This window comes from Neophocaena asiaeorientalis, unplaced genomic scaffold (genome assembly GCF_003031525.2).
Source record: "Neophocaena asiaeorientalis asiaeorientalis breed wild unplaced genomic scaffold, Neophocaena_asiaeorientalis_V1.1 scaffold132, whole genome shotgun sequence".
NCBI classification, from domain to species: Eukaryota; Metazoa; Chordata; class Mammalia; order Artiodactyla; family Phocoenidae; genus Neophocaena; species Neophocaena asiaeorientalis.
The window spans coordinates 2,798,781-2,811,108 of record NW_020173393.1 but is presented as its reverse complement, the minus strand read 5'-3'; positions in this window follow the sequence as shown (position 1 = coordinate 2,811,108).

Below are 12,328 nucleotides of genomic sequence, written 5' to 3'. Positions count from 1 at the left end.
GGCTGCATGGGTCTTCATTGCTGTGCATGGCTTTCTGTAGTTGAGGCGAGCAGGGGCTACTCTTCGTTGCGGTGTACGGACTTCTCACTGCGGTGGCTTCTCTAGTTGTGGAGCACGGGCTCTAGGTGCACGGGCTTCAGTAGTTGTGGCACACAGGCTCAGTAGTTGTGGTGCATGGACTTAGTTGCTCCGCAGCATGTGGCATCTTCCCGGACCAGGGATCGAACCCGTGTCCCCTGCATTGACAGGCAGATTCTTAACCACTGTGCCACCAGGAAAGTCCACCAGGAAACTTTTGCTGCAAGAAATCTGAAACAGCTTTCAAACTTATGTAATATTTTATGTGTTTTGAAGATCTTCATCCCCCCGTCCCATCTGATTTCTCATTTGCTCATACATTCACCAACCAAGAGGGATAAGAGCATGGACTCTGGAGCCAGACTGCCTCGGCACAAATTTAACTCAGTGGCCAAGTGTGCTTGCATAAGTCGAGATCTTAGTGCCTCAGTCTCACCTACAAATGGGGACACTAATCACATCTGCCTCATTAGTCCTTCAAAACATTAATTGAATGAATACATGGAAAGCACTTGGAACAGCACCTGGCGCTAGTGTAGATAGCTATTTTAAAAGTTCAATATTGGGATTCCCTGGTTGCACAGTGGTTAAGAATCCGCCTGCCAATGCAGGGCACACGGGTTTGATCCCTGGTCCAGGAAGATCCCACATACCATGGAGCAACTAAGCCCGTGCACCACAACTACTGAGCCTGTGCTCTAGAGCCTGTGAGCCACAACTACTGAGCCCGCATGCCACAACTACTGAAACCTGCACGCCTAGAGCCCTTGCTCCGCAAAAGAGAAGCCACCACAACGAGAAGCCTGCACACCGCAACGAAGAGTAGCCCCTGCTCGCTGCAACTGGAGAAAGCCCGCGCGCAGCAACAAAGACCCAACACAGCCAAAAATAAATAAATAAAAGTTCAACATCAAGAGGGAGGAGAGAGGTGACGTAGTCACTGAAATGGAAGAGGAAGCTATGGAGGGAAGTTGCTTTTTTTTGGCCGTGCAGGATCTTATTTCGCCCACCAGGGATCAAACCCGCATCCCCTGCAGTGAAAGCATGGAGTCTTAACCACTGGACTGTGAAGAAAGTCCCAGAAGTTGCTTTTTTAATAAAAGAGATATTGTAGCATATTTAAATATTGATAGGATTCTGTCTCTAGAAATTTGTCCTACAGATATACTCCCCACATCTGGGTCAGGACATTTTTGAAGTTTATGAAGACATTCACTTTATGTAGTGGCAAAAGCCTGGAGACAACCTTAGTGTCCAGCAATAGGAGACTAGAAAAATCACCTATAGGACATTCACACAATATGTAGCCACTCAAAGAATGAGGCAGGTATGTTGGCATGGAGATAGTCCTTAGACACTAAGGAGGGAAAAGTAAGTGACAGAAGAGTGTGTTTAGTATGTTCCCGTGTATTTATATGCATTTACATGTGTGTATGTCTGAGCCAGCTTGGGCTGCCATAATAAAATACCATAGATGGGTGGCTTAACCAAGAGAAAATTTTTTCCCATCCTGCAGGCTGAAAGTCTGAGCTCAAGGTACCAGTATAGTTGGGTTCTCGTGCGATCTCCCTTCCTGGCTTGCAGACAACTACTTCTCACTATGTCTGCATATGGTGGGGGCAGGAGAGAGAGAGAGAGGGCGCTCTCATGTCTCTTCCTATAAGGGCACTAATCCTATTGGATCAGGACACCACCCTTATGACCTAATTTAATCTTATTTAGTTCCATAAAGGCCCTGTCTTCAAATACAACCACGTTGGGAGTTAGATCTTCAACATAATAATTTTGGGAGGATGCAGTTCAGTCCATAGCAGTGTATAGGTGTGTAATTTCTGGAAATACGTACAAGAATTTGTTTAAAAGTTCAATAGAGTGAGATGTGGGAACTAAAGTAGGAGAAAGTCTTATTTTCCATTTTATGCTGTTAGTACAATTTTCATTTTTAACACATGAACTTACTACTGGCTTCATTTATAAAACTAGTTTAAAGTAAATGGGAGCAAAAGGAAAGATCACATCGCATGGTTAAAGTTAAAAAGACTGACAGCAACAAACAGTGATAAGGATGTGGGGTAAATAGGAGCTCTCTTACCTTGCTGGTGGGGATGCAAAATGGTACGGCCACTTTGGACAATAGTTTTGGAGTTTCTTATAAATTAAACATATACATACCATATCAGCCATCAATTCCTTTCCTAGAAATTTAACCAAGGGAAATGAAAACATATGCCTGCAAGAAGACTTGTCCATAAATGTACATCGCTGCTTAATTCGTAATTGTCCCAAACTGGAGATAACCCCAATCAGTGTCCGTTACAAGGTGAATGGCTGAACAAGTTGCAGTACATCCATTCAATGGAATAATACTCAGCAAGAAAAAAGGACACTAACACAGGTGAGACTCACGAATGTGCCGAACAAAAAAGCCAGACACAAGAGTAAATCCTGTCTGATTCTATGACATTCTAGAAAAGACAAATCTACTCTAGCGTGACAAGCAGCAGATCAGCAGTCACCTGGAGTGGGAGGTGCTGGGGGGATTAATTGCGGAGGAATAAAGGGAACTTCTGGGGGCAATGGAAATGTTCTGTATCTTAAGGTTATAGTTACATAGGTGTATACATTTGCCAAAAGTCATAAAACTATACACCAAAAAAAGGGTACATTTTATTATATGTATATTATACCTCAGTAAAGTTGATTTTTAAAGTTTAAAGAGGGAGAGGTTGAATATATAGGAGAACTCACACATGGTCACGTGGGGCTCCTGAGCAGTGGGAGGAGGGAGGGTGTGGCCCCACGTGGATCTGGAGGGAAGGAGGTGAACAAGGTGCAGCTGCAGGGGAATTTTTGTGGGGAGTTGAGGCTGGTCCAGGTTGAAGGCTTCTATTTCCTCTGTGAAGAAGGTAAACTCTCAGCCTGCTGAGAATGAGATGGAAAAGTTTTGAGGAGAGAAAAGATCTGAAATAGAGGCAGAAAATAGAAAAGCAAGGAGAAGAGAAACAGAGTAGAAGTTCCAGGCAGTGTGGAGGGACCTGTTGAAATTCTTGATCATTAATCTCTGGTGGCCCTCATCTGTCTCGCTAAGTGATTTTTTTTTTTTTTCAACAGTGATTGGCTGCTGGTTTGTAAGCATGAAGAAAGCAAGATACTTAGGCTCTTCCAGGCTTGGGTTTTTGTCAGGTGGCTGGAAGGAAAGGAACTGAGACAGAAGCAAGAGAGAAACTAAGATGATGGGCTGTGGGCTTCAAACTGGACAGGAGGAAACTAAGACAGGAAGGTGCAACAGGTAGGGAGGAAACAGAAGGAACAAAGGACTGGAGACACCCCAGTGTCCATCAGTAGGGGATGAGAGGTCCCCTTGAGGCTGCTGGGCAAGCACACTGGGAAGAAGAGACTGTGGACAGAGAGGAATAGATCAATTAGCTAGTTTAGAAGTGAAGCAACACGTGAGGCAGGTGTTACTATGGGAAAATGAAATAATGTACCCAAAACTATACAGCAAGATGATGGCGGAGCTGGGGTTTTCTGGCTTTTCTGAGTCCCAGGTTTTCCTACTTCTCATTTGAGCCTCCGCATCGTGATGAAGACCTTGAGCTCAGGCTGTGAGACCCAACATTGGGATAAAAGAAATGGGACTGTTCCCCCCAAAGCCAGGTGGTAGCCCAGTATGCAGGACAGCTAAGGTGCAAGATGGCTCTGCATTCCGAGGCCAGGATGCAGATTTCGGCAGTAGGCTGTGTTTTGTGTGGCGAAGGAGACCAACGGACCGGTGGAGGGAGCAGGTAGAGTGCCTCTGACCCACGGGCCTGGAGGCATACTTGTGTTTCTCCATTCCTCGTAGCACTCACCATCTGTAATTATGTCTTTGCAATAATATCTTTAATGTTATCTAATGAATGCCCATCTCCTCCATTAGTCCACAATTCCATGGGTGCAGAGATGATGTCTCTTTGCTCATTTCTATATCACTGGAGTCTAGCACAGAGCCTGGTATACAGTAGGTGCTCAATAAATATACGTTAGATAAAGGGAAATCGTGGGTTGTAATTCTAACTCCTCTTTGTAGCAGCTGGGAGACTCCAGGCAAGCAACTTCTTTCTGTGCCTCAATTTCCTCATCTCAAGTTTTAATTTAAACGTGGCAATGCCTGTTGCAACTCCCAGCATCCAGTAGGCGCTCAATAAATACAATCCCCCAGCTTCCTCCTTTTCTCCTCTACCTCTCCCTGTTGCCTCCTGCCACACCCATTGTTTGGAGTCATAAAACCCAACCCAGGTTGGACTCTCACCTCCTCATCATCTCCTGGCCAGTCCTTTCCCTCAAGTGAGGGGTGAGGGGGCTGGTGTCCCCCACATTCTGGCTCCAAGAGCCCCCAACCCCAGAATGCAGGACTGGGGCCCTAGTGGACCTCTGGTCTGGCCAGCTTGTCGTTGCCATGGTAACAGTGACAGTCCCCAGCCACAGGTTCCCTAAGTGACTGGTTACTCTTTAACGTATCCACCCACCTTGGGTGATTAGAAGAATCAATAAGATAACCGGGCAGTGGCAGCTGGCTGCACTCACCGCCTTCCTGGTGGACTAGATCCCGCTGTTGTGTGTGAGCCCCAGGCTCCTCCATGCCCCCAGGTCTCCGGCTGGGCGGGCTTGGCCATGGTCAGTGTGAACGCGCCCCTCGGGGCTCCGGTGGAGAGTCCCTATGGTGAGTGGGGTCGGCAGTTGGGCTTCGGGGGAAGACTGGACATGGTGGGACCACCGTTAAGTTTGGGAGACCATGGGATGGCCCTCTACATGTTTCCTAGCACCCCAAAGACCCTCTAAGGGCTTCTCTAGAATGGCAGGAAACCCGAGGGAGGCATGTGATTTGCTTCACTAAACTCCTAAACTGAGGCCCTGGTGGAGCCGATATGGAAAGTACTTGGAGGGGCTGCAGGAGCCCCAGGGTAGGGGCTTGGCTCACTTTGCCCGCCCACAGAGACAGCCTTTGTGGAGATACATCCCGGGGGGTCTGTAGGAAATTTCACAGAACGTGGAACCGGAAGCACCATCCTCCTTTTGAAGCCTGCAGAGAAGCTTGCTGGGTCTCGGTCACGGAACTAGCTCCTGGTCTAGGTGGGATGGGACCCAAGGGGAGAGCCAGCCAGCCCCTCCAACAAGGACCATCAGCTCTGGATAATTCAGCAAGGGGAAGCCGTAGAAGGAAACGCACAGCCTGGGGCATTGGAAAATGAGAATGATCTTTGCTGTAAGTGTGTAACTTCGATGCAGGGTAAGGGAAGAGGGTGTTTCGGTGAAGGACTGGGGCTCTGCTGCTTGGGGTAACTCCAGAATTGGAAGTAACCCCAATGACCAACGATAGAGGATGGGTAAATAAAGCATGATGCCTCTTTAGGATGGAATGCTATCCCGTTGCTGAAGAAAAAAAAATGCAGATCTGTTTGCAGATAGAGAAAAGGACCTCCAAGTAATTATGGAAAAAAGTAATCTGAAGAGAGTATAGCATATTACATTTCTGATAACAGAACAGATACATTCATATGTATGTACACACCTTTGTATTTGCGTAGAAAATTAGTGGAAGGACACAAAGAGACCGGTAACAGAGCTTTGTTTCTAAGGAGGGAAGTTCAAGAGAATGTTCGTTTTACTTTTTTGCACATTTTGGATTTTCAAAAATTTGGTGCGTTTTATAAACTGATTTCAGTCACATGCATGCGCAGAGCTTGGCCTCCGGAATCCAGTAGATCTCGGCTCTTGTTCTGTGACTTTAGATAAATTACTCATCACTTCTGGGTCTTGGTTGCCGTCTCTCTGAAGTGGACAGAGGGTGTCTTAGGGGCTTCTTGCAGGCAGGACTAAAGGAAAGCGAGGGTGTAAGCCCTCGGCACCAGGCATGTTGTAAGGACTCAGTAAATATTACTCGATATCATCATTAGCAAAGGGTGGATGGCCTCCAGGAATCAGGGGCTGGTCTCTCGACTGGTCCAGGGGATCTTCTTTCTTTCACCATCAAGTAGGAGTATGTGAGGCAGTGGAAATGGCAGAGGCTGTGGAGCCAAAAACAGCCTGGGGACCTATCCCCCACACCAGCTGTGTGACCTTGGGCAAGTCACTTCCCATCTTTAAATCTATTTCCTCATCTGTAAAATGGAGAGAACAACAGGACCTATCTCACAGGGGGCGGTGGTTAGAGGAGATAGCATAGCTAAAGGGCTGGGCATGCCTGGGGGGCTTCATCCAAGGTTAAAACACAATTGTGAGACTTGGCTGACCCTGTGTCCAGAGGAATACTCATCATCTCCCAATGGGTCAGATAGGGACGGATGGATGATGGATGGATGGATGGGTGTTCTATGCCTATTACTGCATTTAATTCTCAAAATAGTTGTCTCAGATAAATAACATTATCATCTCCAAGGATAGAAGAGAAAACTAAAGTTTAGGATTGTTAAAAAAAAAACCATCTGACTCCAGACCTGACATTGTCCATCTGTGCTGACCCTCTTGGCTCAGCTACAGATATGGCTGAGGAGAGAAAGAAGGGCTCCCATGCCCAGATTCGCAGCATGCATCAATAACAACAAGAGAACATTGCCATCCTGGAACAGCTAGGTATTTGCTGGTGTGTGTGTGTGTGTGTGTGTGTGTGTGTGTGTGTGTGTATGTGAGAGAGAGAGAGAGAGAGAGAGAGAGAGAGAGAGACATTGGCTAAAAGACCTTGCTTTTCAGATAAAATAAATCTGGGTTAGCATTCTGGATCTGCCTTTTTTTTTTTTTTTTAAAGCTGTATAACCTACCCTTCTCTGAGTCTCAGATGTTTCATCTGTAAAATAAACTAGGGCAGTCTGCTGGGAGGCTCTGGAAAGATGAACTTTCTGATTAAAAAAACAAGTGCTTTGAGTAAAACCCTTTCTGGGATTCTCAGCTGGGGATAATAATAACCTCTGAAGATTGCAATCACAGAGGTGAGTTGCTGGGTAAGGAACATGGTTCATGGCAGAGCCCTGGGAGAGGCAATGGAGGGCAAGGCTGTGGTTAGGATCACAAGAATTAATGTACAAGTGCTTAAGATGCAGACTATTATATATAGGATGGATAAACCGCAAGGTCCTAGTGCAGAGCACAGGGAATTATATTCAGTAAACCATAATGGAAAAGAATATGAAAAAGAGTATGTGTGAGTATAACTGAGTCACTTTGCTGTACAGCAGAAATTAACCCAACATTGTAAATCAACTATACTTCAAAAAAATATATATATATATATATACACACACGTGCTTAGAACAGTGCCTGACACAAAGCAAGCACGAAATAAATCCCAACTGCTGTCTCACGCTCTTGAACCTTAGTGGGATAGTCTTTAATGAGCTTTGGTGTGGTGGTACTGGGCAAACTTGACTTTTCCCTGGTCTTGCAGTGCCTCCACTACACACTGGATTCGGCTTTAGAGTTCTCATCACTGCTCTGATTAAATCATTGTGTGGGGGGCTTCCCTGGTGGCGCACTGGTTGAGAGTCTACCTGCCGATGCAGGGGATGCGGGTTCGTGCCCCGGTCCGGGAAGATCCCACATGCCGCGGGGCGGCTGGGTCCGTGAGCCATGGCTGCTGAGCCTGCGCGTCCGGAGCCTGTGCTCCGCAGCGGGAGAGGCCACAACAGTGAGAGGCCCGCGTAACGCAAAAAAAAAAAAAAAATCATTGTGCGTCCTGTCGCATCTGTCTCCCCCGCTAGACTATAGACTCCATGAGGCCATGGACTTCAGTGCTTTGTTCAGCCTTGCACGTCTCACATGGCGACTGGCACAGAATAAGTGCTCAGTAAGCATTTGTTGGATGAATGAATTGAGGTCAGTTTTAAAGAAACAGCCCTGTGACAATGGTCAGCGATGTCCACCAGGTCTGTACTCTTACCTTCCTTCCTCCCTGCCATCCTCACCGTGTTGGCTTTTGGTTCTGGATTTGCTCCATTACAGACCCCAGGTGGCTGTCACAGTATCAGGTATCACGTTTGCAGTTAAGTGTCTGAAGCTGGAAGGGTTTTTCCTCCAAGCACTTGTTTCTTTTCCCCCAAAGCAAACATTTCCCAGAAACCTCCCAGCAGACTGCCTTAGTTCGAGGAAAGCTGGGAAGTGTCTAATGGAAAGAAATGGGAACACACAGCAAAGGTTTAGACCAATGATGGCCTTTTCTTGTAGAGCAAAATGCTGTTGCAAACCAAACTGGGGTTCCCTTCTAACGGGTTTCTCAACTCTGACACTACTGATATTTTGGTGTGGATAATTCTTTGCTGTAAAGGGACTGGCCTGTAGGATCCTGCACTGTAGGATGTTTAGCACTTTCCTGGCTTCGACTCACTAGACGCTATAGCATACCTCCTGTCAGCCGTGCCAACCGAAAATGTCTCCTGCCATTTCCAAATGTGCCCTGGGCACACGAAACACCACTGTGTTATAAGGAAGCAGGAATAGCTGCTGGGTAGGATCTGCCACAACTCAGTGCATGTACTGTGACTCATGTTGCAGTATTTGCTCTGGGAGCCAGCATCTAGCTCAGCGCCAGATTTGGGGCTGTCCTTAGCAACTGTGAGGATAAGATGCTATGGTGTGCATATCTGTGTGCCAACCTAACTCCTGGCTTTGTTATTTTCCCACCCTTGTTTTGCTTTTAGCAAGCTTCCCTTGATGATGATTTATTTTGCCCTTCAGCATTCTGCCATTTTTGTAAGCATCTCAAATCTCCTCGGGGGCAAGGTCTGTACATGTCTGATGCTTCTTGTTATACCCTGGGCTACCGTAGGACCTGGTCCCACGTAGAACTTGAAGGAGGTTTATTTAATGAATGAATGAGAAGACGGATGAATGAATGAATGGATATCTGGGTGGATAGATAGGTAGTTGCTTTGATGAATCAATGTGATGGGCTGGTGAATGGATGGATGGATGGGAATGAAATGGAGAGATAGATGAACGAATGGTACGAATGAATGAATGAGTAACAGGGAATATGGGCAGGTGGGTAGATGGATGGATGGAATAATGAATAGATGTGATGGATGGGCGAGTGGGTATGGTGGATGATGGATGGATGGGATGGATGGAGAGATACGTGAATGGATGTGGCAAGCGGATGAATAAATAACTGGAAAGATGCATGGATGGATGGATGGATGGATGGATGGATGGACGGACAAGATGGGCTGGTCTTGGACATCAGTACATGCAAGTAAAGAGACAAGGGGTGACTTGGCCACTGGTCAACAATCCTCCTTCAGGACAGTATATCTAAGTGTCAGATGAGCTGGATTTTTCCTGAGGACATAGGACTAGTTCCTTTGACTAGGTCAGATCAGAAGTGGTCGTCAGAGGTGGTTTAGTTAAGTGGCTCTCCCACTTAAAGCTGTGAGAGGCTGGACACTTTGCCTAGCTCTCTGATCACCAATTTCTTCATCTACCAAATGAACCTTGGTTGTTGTGAAGATCCATGAGCTCATGAAGGCGAAAAGGTATCATAAACTATAAAGTGCTTTGTCTCCCTGAATGGTTGGTTGATGAGCCCAAAATTGGGCCCCAGATACTGGCCAGCGACGGGACTATGTCAGATAACAGGCATGGCTGTTCCCACGGTTCATTCTCAAAATACAGTCTCTCTCACCCTTCCTGCCTTTCTTCCCTGTCCATATTATCTTCCTATCCCACCTCGATTTGATTTCAGCCTCTATGGTTCAATGGTTTACGAATCTTGCTGCATATGGGGAACTTTCTTAAGATGACATCTTCTGGGGGCTCCACTCCAGACCTGAATCAGAATCTTCTGGGATGAGTTCCAAGAATCTTTAAATTTTTATTAAGTTCCTTAAGTGATTTGGGGTGTTGGGTCAGCTGGAGTTTGGAAACAATTGCCTTATTTTGTCCCATTTTATAAAGGGAGGATGTGGATACCCAGAGTGCATCCTGTCCTCATCCGGAAAACTCCTGCATTCGTTAATTCATTGTTCACTCATTCATTTCTTCAACAAATGACCACTGGGGGCTTATGGTATGCAAAGCATTCTGCTAGGCTCTGGGGGAATGTAGGAGAATATAAAGTATGGCTTTAGATCTTGGAGAGCGTCCAATCTGGTGGGGTAAACAGATGAACCAGCAGTAATCAAGACAGAGTGCCATAACAGGGGTGAATAGGACACAGTGGGAGGACAAAGGGGCTTAGGAAGAGGGGAAGGGGTCAGGGACCTCTTGACCCTGGAGGAGTGAACTGATATCTAAGCTGAAACCTGAAGGTTTAGCAGGAGTCAGCCAGGAGGAGAGAGGGAGGGGGACCAGCAGATGCAAAGGCACTGATTTTATTTAACATTTGACTGCAGTGAATTCCATCCTTAATTGAAAGTATCTTGGGACTTTTCTGATTGTTCCATAAAGGATTTATCTTGTCCCTAAGAAGATTATGAGATGCTTAAAGGCAGGAACTACGCCTTCCATTTTTTTTCTGACTGACATGCCTCTAGCATAAGGGTGGACCTCTGCAGAGGAAAGAAATTTATTTCCATATAAGCCCCTTCTATGTAATGGGCAGGATGCCGGCTACTTTATAGGTTTTTCTCCCTTTTAATCTTTGCAATACCTGTCAAGGTGGGAAATATTATTCCCACCTCATAAACAGGGAAACTGAGATTCAGTGTTGTTAAGTAAGTTTCCCTGTATCACCCAGTGACGGATTGAGATCTAGTCTGCCTGGTGTCAAACCTTCATTCTTTCGGCTATGCTGTTACCTCTTATAATAGCATCTGAAAGGCTGCATAACACCTTGGTTAGCGGCTCAGACTCCGGAGTCAGACTGCCCGGGTTCATATTGCCACCTGCTAGCCATATGACTTTGGGTAAATTACTTAATTTTCTGTGTCTCAGTTTCTTGATCTGTCAAATGGTGTGATAATAACAGCATCTACTTTGTAGGGTGGTGAGAATTAAATGAGGTTGATGCCTGTAAAGCGTCGAGTGTCTGGCATGTAGAAAGGGCTACGTAAATTTTATGCATTGTTGTTGTCATAATTATACCTGCTGTGTGAGAGGGACTGAATGCTTCTTACGTGCGAGACAACTTTTAGCTGCTGTGGAACAAACAGAGATGAATGAGGGCTGTGTAACTGGTTCCGGGCTGCAGTTCCTTGGCTGGACAAATCTCGGTCCTGAGCCTTCAGATGCCCTCTGAGGCCTGAGGTTGGCTCTCGGGGGCTTGGCTTGTGAGTCTGGGCCTGTGTAGAGCAAATTGAAGGCATGGAAATGGGGGGAACAGACCTGGCCTGGCCACAGCCCTGAGAAATGTCTCTGCGCCTAGGCAGCTGTTTGTGACCTCACTCGAGTCCTTTTCCTACTGGTGCCCTGCCTCCTCTTCTGAGAAATGGAGCCCTGTGTCTGGCTCAGTGGTCATCACACAATATTCACTGGAGCCCTAGGAGTCAAGAAAGATGCCTCAGAGTTCACTTTGAGGCCAGTGGGGGCCTGGGGGTGGTGTTCAAACAGACCAGGCTCTTAGGTTCCCCCACGCCACAACCTCTGGTTTAACCAGAGACACTGCATTTTGACTTTTGATGGAAGTGTTTAATGAAAGGATTCCATGGTTAAAAAATGCGTGGACCAGACCAGTGTGTTTCAAACCGCAATCTTGACCCATTAATGGGTTATACAATGTATCGGGTTGTATTAGTTACGGCAATGCTCCCTGTTGGAACAAAAAAACAAACCTAAAATGTAAGTTAGAAGTTTACTTACTTCTGTCACATAGTCATCCAGGGACCCCAGAAGTGACCCTGGCTCAGAGTGACATTTATCACTTCTATTCACATTCTATTGGTCAGTACTAGTCACCTGGCTTTGGCCACATGCAAAGGAGTCTGGGATATGTGGTCCCTAGATGGGCAGCTTTTCTCCAGGAATAGCTCTAAACTACAGAAGGAGTGAATTTGTTGGTACACAGCTGACCACCTCTGCCATGGGACCATGGTCACATTCACAAATACACACACAAACACACACAGTCAAATATGTATAACATATATGAATATACAATTTTTTACATTAAACATTCTAATAAAATAAGAGCATAGAGAGATATATAGATAGTGATAAAGCAAATGTGACAGTATGCTACCAGTTGACGAATCTAGGTAAAGGATACATTAGTGCCCACTGTATTATTCTTTGAATCTTTTGTAGGTTTGAAATTGTTCAAAGTAAAGTGTTAGGGGACATGTAA